This window comes from Hevea brasiliensis, chromosome 16 (assembly GCF_030052815.1).
Source record: "Hevea brasiliensis isolate MT/VB/25A 57/8 chromosome 16, ASM3005281v1, whole genome shotgun sequence".
Lineage (NCBI taxonomy): Eukaryota > Viridiplantae > Streptophyta > Magnoliopsida > Malpighiales > Euphorbiaceae > Hevea > Hevea brasiliensis.
Genome location: NC_079508.1, coordinates 13,238,389 through 13,247,221, shown reverse-complemented (window position 1 = coordinate 13,247,221; position 8,833 = coordinate 13,238,389).

Genomic DNA, 8,833 nt, shown 5'->3' with positions numbered 1-8,833 from the left:
GAGCATGCCTTGTATGTATAATAAAATTAAAATTATAAATAAAATTAATATTTACTCACATTATACAGGGAATCACTATGGTAGCTGAGTGGAGGAGGATGGCTGACCCTGATCACCTAAACAATTACATTATAAATTTATTTGCACTAACTCAAAAAAAGACTTTAAAGAGTCAAAAATCATCCTAATTTATGCTAGAAATCCGGCACAGTTTCTCTTATACTTAGGATCTACCCAACCTGCAAGGCAACTTAAACGATACTTATAAATCCAATGACCTCAGGCTCACATCACAACAATATCATATTGCCTCTCTTAGGCCTGCCAAACTAGTCAAAAAAATTATATAACTATACATAAAATAATTATTTAAAAATTCGGGGTATTACGTAGGCAGCAATGGGACAACTTTAGGGCAAATTAAGACACACATTTGGAGTATGTAGAGTGTGAAATGATGTATCAAAGGGCAGCCTAGACCTTGGTCCCAAGTATGTAGAGTGTGAAACTGAAATGAACCGCTTTGATTCGGTAATTCGGTTTGATTTTCAAAATAATTTAGTTTGGTTCGGTTTTATATTATAAAAATTTCGATTATTTCGGTTTGATTCAGTTTTGAAGAGAAAAAAAGGTTAAACCGAACAGAACCAAATGGTAATTTTATATATTCAAATCGAACCAAATAAAACCAAATCGATTTTTGAATTGATTTATTTTTATGGGGAATTTATGAATTATATGTAATTATATATATAAATTATTTAATTTCACTGATTAATAGTTATTAGGTTCAAACTAAAGTTAAAATTAGACTAAATAACTTGAAAATCAAGTTTAAATTAAAAAAATCAATAAAAAATTAAAACCAATCAGTTTGAATCGAATCGAACTGAAATAGAACTGTTTGATTCTATTCAGTTTTTTATCCATTTCAGTTCATTTCAGTTTCTAAAATATGTAATTTAGTTTTCATAATTTAATTCGATTTGGTTCGGTTTGAACCGAATACTCACCCCTATCATCAGCACTACCGTAGGGGGGGGGGGTGTACATGGTTGAGATAGCCCCCTGAGCTCATTAGTGCCTTTTGGTGCCATGTCAGATTCCTTTGGCCTAAAGACTTGGCCATCGAATAGTACTGGAATTGGTAATTAAGTTTATTAACTACCTTCTCCATACTTATATCAATTCTTTCCGTTGACTGTGTAACACCCCTATGTTCGGTAGTGCGTTCTACTGTTCCAGTGACCAGTGTTGTCCGGACAACTAGGATGCCTACAACTACACTTCAATATGAGTGAGGAGACATAAAATAATGAAATACAAGAAAAGAAAATACAAGAAAAACAAAGGAAAAATAATAGCAAAGAAATGTAACCAAGTTAAGCGAGCCGAGAACCCTGGCGATGGGTGATCGCACCGGGAAGTCACGGCGTGGACCATTGACTAGCCCTGGACCGCGGGGAACCCTGGAAAATATTTTTAAGACTTATAGAGACATCAATTGAAGTATAAATGCCATTAGAAATATCAAAGAAAAATTAATTAACTAGTACAAAGAAAAGTGAGAAATCGAAAAACGGACAAAACTCGGTATTACCAAAAAATCGGGAATGCAACCCGAACAGGGGCATTGTGGGCATTTGACATCCCGAGTTGTCTTTTGACCTAAATGTCCATTAAAAATACATGATATTATATTTGTAAAATGTCATGAAAAATTAAATTATATTTTCGAAGAACTGTTTTATCCAAAATACAGATGGCACTCTGCCAAAATGTTTACCGAAATTATTAATAATTCAAATGTGTTAGCTCTTTTACTTAAGTTCAAAAAAAATTTTAACACCTGTAAATAGTGCTCACCACTGTAAAAAGAAGTAAGAAAAATTTTAAAATCCCTTGTAGTGTATTTAATGGATTATCAGTAGACGAAGTTGGAAATTCATTAGGTATACTACGGGATCATATTATGCCTTACAGAGGGGTAGGGTGTGACATGTTTTAGTGGTATCAGAGCAAAGTTTTTAAATTCTGTTTTCACATGTTATTTGAATATTCTTTCTTCATAGTACAACTGCTCAATATCATTGTTTGATACATACAGTACTTTACATTATAAAAATGCACTAACAGGAGGAAATCTCCTTGTGTTAATTGTTCGGGAGGTCTAAGATCCTCGAATTGACTATGGAAGAGGGTGATCGTTCAGTCAATCAATCGATAGAGGTTGAGGTACAAGTTGAGGCCCCAGCTCCACAAAGTGTTGAAGGCCTGACTGTACCAATTTTACTGGTACAAATTACTGCACAAATAGCCCAGCAAATGGCCACTTTCTTTTAGCAAATGGCTGATAATCTGTCAGCCCAAGCCCAAGTACAGACCCAACCCCCACAAGGGCAACATGAAATAGAGAAGAGGAAGAATCATGGGGGACATGGCAGAGGTGGCAAGAAGTCGGGTAGGGGAAGATATTCAGGACAGAAACCTCCTCTATCTGGTCAGCAGAATACCAGAGGTTCCTACCCTTCCCGCCAATGTGAAACTTGTGGAAGATATCATGGTGGGATATGCTATAAGGCTATTGGAGCCTGTTATAACTATGGAGGCATAGGACACTTTTCCAAGGACTGCACCAGTAGTCACAAAGTTGGACCACCTCCTACTACTGCAGAAGGGTCAGTTCAGAGCCCTGTCACCAGAAGTTCACAACCACCCAGCAGAGGTAAAGGTAGCCCAGCAGGCAGCCAAGGCACAGTGAAACATTCAGAGCAAGACAGTGCTCCAGTCAGAATCTATGCAATGAGACAGAGAGAAGAGGCCGAGACATTTGATGTTGTGGCTGGTACCTTCTCAACTTTTAATCAAGATGTGTTTGTGTTATTTGATCCGGGTTCTACCCATTCTTATGTGAGTGCTAGCATCATTGATTGCATTGTTGTTCCATGTACAAAAATGGACTTTGAGGTGCTAGTAACAAGTCCGCTAGGACAGGAGGTCAAGGTTAATAAAATGTATAGGGATTGTCCTTTGGTGATCCAAGGACACACTTTTCTGTCTGATTTCATTGAAATGCCCTTCAGAGATTATGATATCATCTTGGGTATGGATTGGTTAGCTAGGCATCATGCCATGATTGACTGTAGGCTGAAGACAGTCATTTTTGGTCTCCCTCAGTACAGTGATGTGGTAATACATGGGGAGAGGCAGTTATTACCATCAAACATCATTTCAACTACACTAGCCAGAAAAATGATCAGAAAGGGGTGTGAAGCATACTTGGCACATGTGGTAGACACCCAAGTGGGGAGTCCAGCATTGAAAGACATCCCTACAGTACATGACTTTCCAGATGTGTTTCCTGATGAATTGCCAGGATTACCTCCGGGAAGAGAAGTGCAGTTTGAAATTAATGTTATGCCTGGTGTGGATCCAATCTCCATAACACCATATAGAATGGCACCAGCAGAGTTGAAGGAGTTGAAAGAGCAATTGCAAGAACTACTTGAAAAGGGCTTCATCTGCCCTAGTGTGTCACCATCGGGAGCGCCAGTATTATTTGTTAAGAAGAAGAATGGCACTCTTCGTTTATGTATTGTTTGACCTGGAGTCTGAATACTTTTATGTTAGTGTTAGAATTATATGTTCTGTTGTTATTCCTTTACAGGGGAATAAATTTCGATGCATTAGTGATTAGTCCTTTAAGATAAGGATTGTGATAATAAGTGAAATTAGTTTTGGAAGAGTTTATCGGTGAAAAGTATTTTCTGACACATCATAAATTATAAAGCTAATTGGCAAGCCTACTTAATGTAAGGCAAAAGGACGTAAAAGTAAGATGCAGTAATGGAATTGCTCTAGATGAGGGCAAGGATGTTGCTGTTAGTAATTACTAATGGATATTGTAATCAGAATAAGTTTTGGATATCAGTGAATTCGAAAAGGATAAAAGATAGGAAAGTTTGATCTATTGGGATGTATCGTAGTAACTATGCAATGTTCTTGATGTTTATACTGTAAGGTGTAGATTATAGTACTGACTTGAGATTATTGTGTAGAGCTACGTACTACCCGATAGTACACCTAGATGAGAATAGTTGCTAACGGTATCTGTTTTGGTATAGTTATGCCAGGACAGAATTTAATTGTTATAAATAACTTTGAAAATCCTACTTAGGGATTTGAAACTCAAAAGTTAGAATATCGAAAGGTTATAGTTCAGCACAAAAGGAAGTAAGTTATAGAATATTGACAGATAAAAAGAGTTATGGAAGTAAAAATTCAAACAGTTGGTTCAGATATAACAAAGAAATGCTACGAATGTGAGGAAGACTATGGACTAGAATGGTCAGAGGATCAATGACTAGATAAATGATTCTAACATGACCTCAAGGTCATTCAAGAAGGAACATGAACCGAAATATTAGACAGCACAATAGTAAGAGGAGATTGGTGTTATCCAAACAAATTAAACATTGTATTAGATTGTTAAAAGTCTTATACAAATTTGAGGAAAAGAAGATTATACGATCGTATAGAAAGGAGAAAATAAACGTATGACTATTGTAAGATGGCTATTGGGTAAAATTTCATGGACGAAATTTATTTAAGGGGGGGAGAATTGTAACATACCTATGTTCGGTAGTGCGTTCTACTGTTCCAGTGACCAGTGTTATCCGGACAGCTAGGATGCCTAGAACTACACTTCAATATGAATGAGGAGACATAAAATAATAAAATACAAGAAAAGAAAATACAAGAAAAACAAAGGAAAAATAATAGCAAAGAAATGTAACCAAGTTAAGCGAGCCGAGAACCCTGCGATGGGTGACCTCACTGGGAAGTCACGGCGTGGACCGATGACTAGCCCTGGACCGCGAGGAACCCTGAAAAATATTTTTAAGACTTATAGAGACATCAATTGAAGTATAAATGCCATTAGAAATATAAAAGAAAAATTAATTAATTAGTACAAAGAAAAGTGAGAAATCGAAAAACGGACAAAACCCGGTATTACCGAAAAATCGGAAATGCAACCCGAACAGGGGCATTGTGGGCATTTGGTGTAACACCCCTATTTGTATAGCCTGATATATTTCACTGTTCCGGTGACCGGTGTCGGTCCGGACAATTAATGGGATTAGGGCCACACTTAAGACAACTTGAGAAGCCATAAACACAAATAATTAGTAATGTTTAATTAGTTAACTATAAATAAAAAAAAAAACATAACATAAGAGGTTAAATGAGCCGAGAGTCACAGCGATGAGTGACCTTCTCGGGAACGACTGCGAAGTCGTTTTAAACTCAAATTTCGAACCGTAAAAAGTGACGCCGCAGTCCTTAGGACCCTTATGAACACAGTGGAAAAGAGAAAATCACGAAAAAGAACTGTTAAGCCAGTCAAATAATTAGGTCAGGGAGCCGGAAGAAATATGGAATTATTTACAAATCGGGTTGAACCGACGAGGGGCAATTTGGTCAATTGACCCCGAGAGCTGACTCTTAACCTAACTGTCAAATAAAATCGGAGAAAAGAAAATTTCGGAATCGAGAATTAAATTAAAGAACTAATAGAAAAAAATAAATAGAAAAAAAAAAGATGGAAAAGTCAAAGGTGATGACATCATGCATGATGTCATAAAGGATTAATTAATTTATTTTATTATATTGGGATTTTTGGTCTTCTAAAAGGGGATAATTACTAACAATTAAAAAGAAAAAAATCACTTTCTTCCTCCCCGTGTCCAACCGTCCCTCTCTCTCACCATTTCTCTCAAAAATCCTCTATTGATGAATATTTGAAGCTCATAAAACCCTAAATTTTCTTCATAATTCCCATAATTCCCAACACCAAATCTTGATATTAGACCTTGATTAAGAACTTAGAAGTAAAGAAAGAAAGAAAAAGTGAAGAGATTGAAGTTGGGAAAAGCTTCATCAAAGGTAAGTCTCCCTCTCCTAACTTAAATTAATTTATACTTATGAAAATGATGTTGAGCAAGTGAAAATTTAATGAAAAAGGAAAGAAATATTGTGTTGAGGGAAAAAGGGAAATTCAGCCAACTTGATGGGGGTTAGGGTTTGATGGAATTGATAGAATTGAACATGTAATTGAGGTTTGATGCATTAGAATGAGTTTAAAAGCTTTAATTAGTTGAATGGTTAAGTTGAAATTCTTAAATGTGATTAATTGCAACAAAGTAGTGAGATTAGGGTTTTGAGGCAAATTTTGGAGAAATGCATAAATGATGACTTTGGTCTATTGTGAGATGAAAAATAGTCAATAATGACCAAAAGAGATGTGTGGAAATTGTGAGAATGGAAGTTAAATTCGTAGGTCAAATGCAGCATGACCAAACTAATTTTGAAGGACCAAAATAGAAATTTTACAAGTCCAATTGATATGCCACCAATTGGAGATGAAAATAGACATAAAATAACACAATTTTCATTAAGGAACCATGGCCAAAAACTGACTAAAACTTGGTGAACCAATTGACCAAAGTGAAATGAGAGTAGGCTCCATCGCATTAATTGACCAAATGAACAGTAACTGTTCATTTGGTCATAATTCGAGCTAGACAGGTCAAATTGACCTAAAATTTTACCAGCAATTAGATAAGATATAGATCTAAAACTTTCATGCAGAACACCAACCCAAATTATGCCATTAACCCATTCAGATTATTGAGCAAAGTTGAGTTATCAGACTGCAAAACTGCAGGATTGCCATTTGAGCAGTAATGTTTGAATGGCTATAACTCTCTCTAGAAAACTCTGATTTAGGTGATTCTTAAACCGATGGAAACCTAAGACATAGTAGAACATTTCATATGAAGAAAGTTAGACCAAATTATGAACTTAACTTAATCAAATTACTGAACAAAGTTGGATCAAAAACCTGCCAGAACCATAGTTGCAGTATGAACAGTGCACGTGAATATTAATTGTATTTTGGCTATAACTTGAGCTACAAAACTCCGATTGGGGTGATCCAAAAATGAGAATACACTTAAGACAATAAGGAACATTTTCTATGAAGGAAGTTTTACCAAATTCCAACAGTAGATTGACCAATGGAACAGTGCAACTTCGGAGCACCAAAACCGAAAATTGGCAATTTTGCCAAAATGACCTAAGCTTTGAGAAAATGACCAAAACCAACAAGTTTAATGACCAAAATGTGGTATGTGGGTGAAGTTGGAGTTTGCATACCTATTAAGCCTTAAAAAGTCAACAATTTGACTTGAATAGTGTAGTGAATAGTAACCCGAAACACAAAAACTTCGAGAACGTCGAATTTATCACAATAGAGTTAGTTAAAATAAAGTGAAATTTATTTTTAGATTTATGCTAAGTTATGGTACTGAGACACTATGAAATTATGTGTTTCAGCTGAAAAAGACTTGGAAGCTCGAAGATCGAGTCAAGGCCTAGAGGCGACTCCAGTCAGGTTTGTGCACAATAAATTTATGTAATTGTTTTCCAATTGAAAATTTGAATTACTATACTTTATGAAATCGCTGTGTTATTTATGAATTGTGTTGCCACTTTGTGACTACAAAAATGACTTTGAAAATTGTTGGGATCTCTTATAAATTATTGAAAATAATTATTTTAAATTGATTTTGGATTCACACTTAGCATGACAGTACCACATTTCCTCCTCCATTTATGGGGTTGAGATCGTTTATTTTCCTCCCTCTCTGGCTTGCCAGTTGAGGTTGTAGATCGGATGAGTACTCATTAGCTAGCTAGCCACCTCTCTCATTGACTTTGATTAATGGGGTTGAGATTGCTTTGTCGTGGTGTACAACGCGGCATTGATCGGAAATTTTGTGTCATAGCTTAAGTTGTGTATGACTTTGGCAACACTGCGTTTATGAAATTGTTTGACTAAACTGTATTTAATAGATTATTTGACAAAATGGTGTTATTATGAACTTTGATCATTATTGAAATGTGATTGAGAAACATTTGAATTGTGTTTGGCAATGAATGATTTATTTATTGCATTTTAAATTTTTATTGTGCACCACTGAGTATTTTTATACTCAACGATGGCTTATTTTGCTGTTGCAGATAAGAGCAAGGAAAAAGCAGCAGAGTGAGTTGCGATTAAATCGAGGATTACGTTGATCTTTTGTACGGGTATTATTTTATGCCCTTGTAGATAAATTTTGATGTAAATATGGAAATGTTGTATGTATCAATATAAAGTCGAGCAGTTGTAAATAAATTATAATAATATTATTTTGGATTTTCTACGGTAATTTAATATTTGTACATATGAATTTCCTGCTTTATGTTTTGTGAATGGAATTATTAAATATTCTGAGTTGACAAGTTTGATTTGGATTGTGGAACTGTTTTGGAATGAATTGATTTGAGTTGAATTGTGAATTATTGAAGGTTGGGAGTTGTGAAATATTTTTGGAAGTGCTTTTTATAGGTCTTTGAAGAACTAGTTTCTCAAAATACAGAGGGAACTCTGTCAAAATTTTTATAAAATTTGCGGCAAAATTAAAATGGACAAAAATTTTTTTATTAGTATTTAAACTTGAATAAATGATTTTTAATTCTCACTAAAATGCTCACCACTTCCAAAATGAAAGAAAATCGTTTTAAAATCCCTTGTAGGGTACTTAATGGGTTATCGGTAAGCGAAGTTCGGTAGTTCATTAAGTATTCTACGGGATCATGTTATGCCTTACGGAGGGGTAAGGTGTGACATTTGGCATCCCGAGTTGTCTTTTGACCTAAATTTCCATTAAAAATACATGATATTATATTTGTAAAATGTCATGAAAAATTAAATTAGTGGTACCTA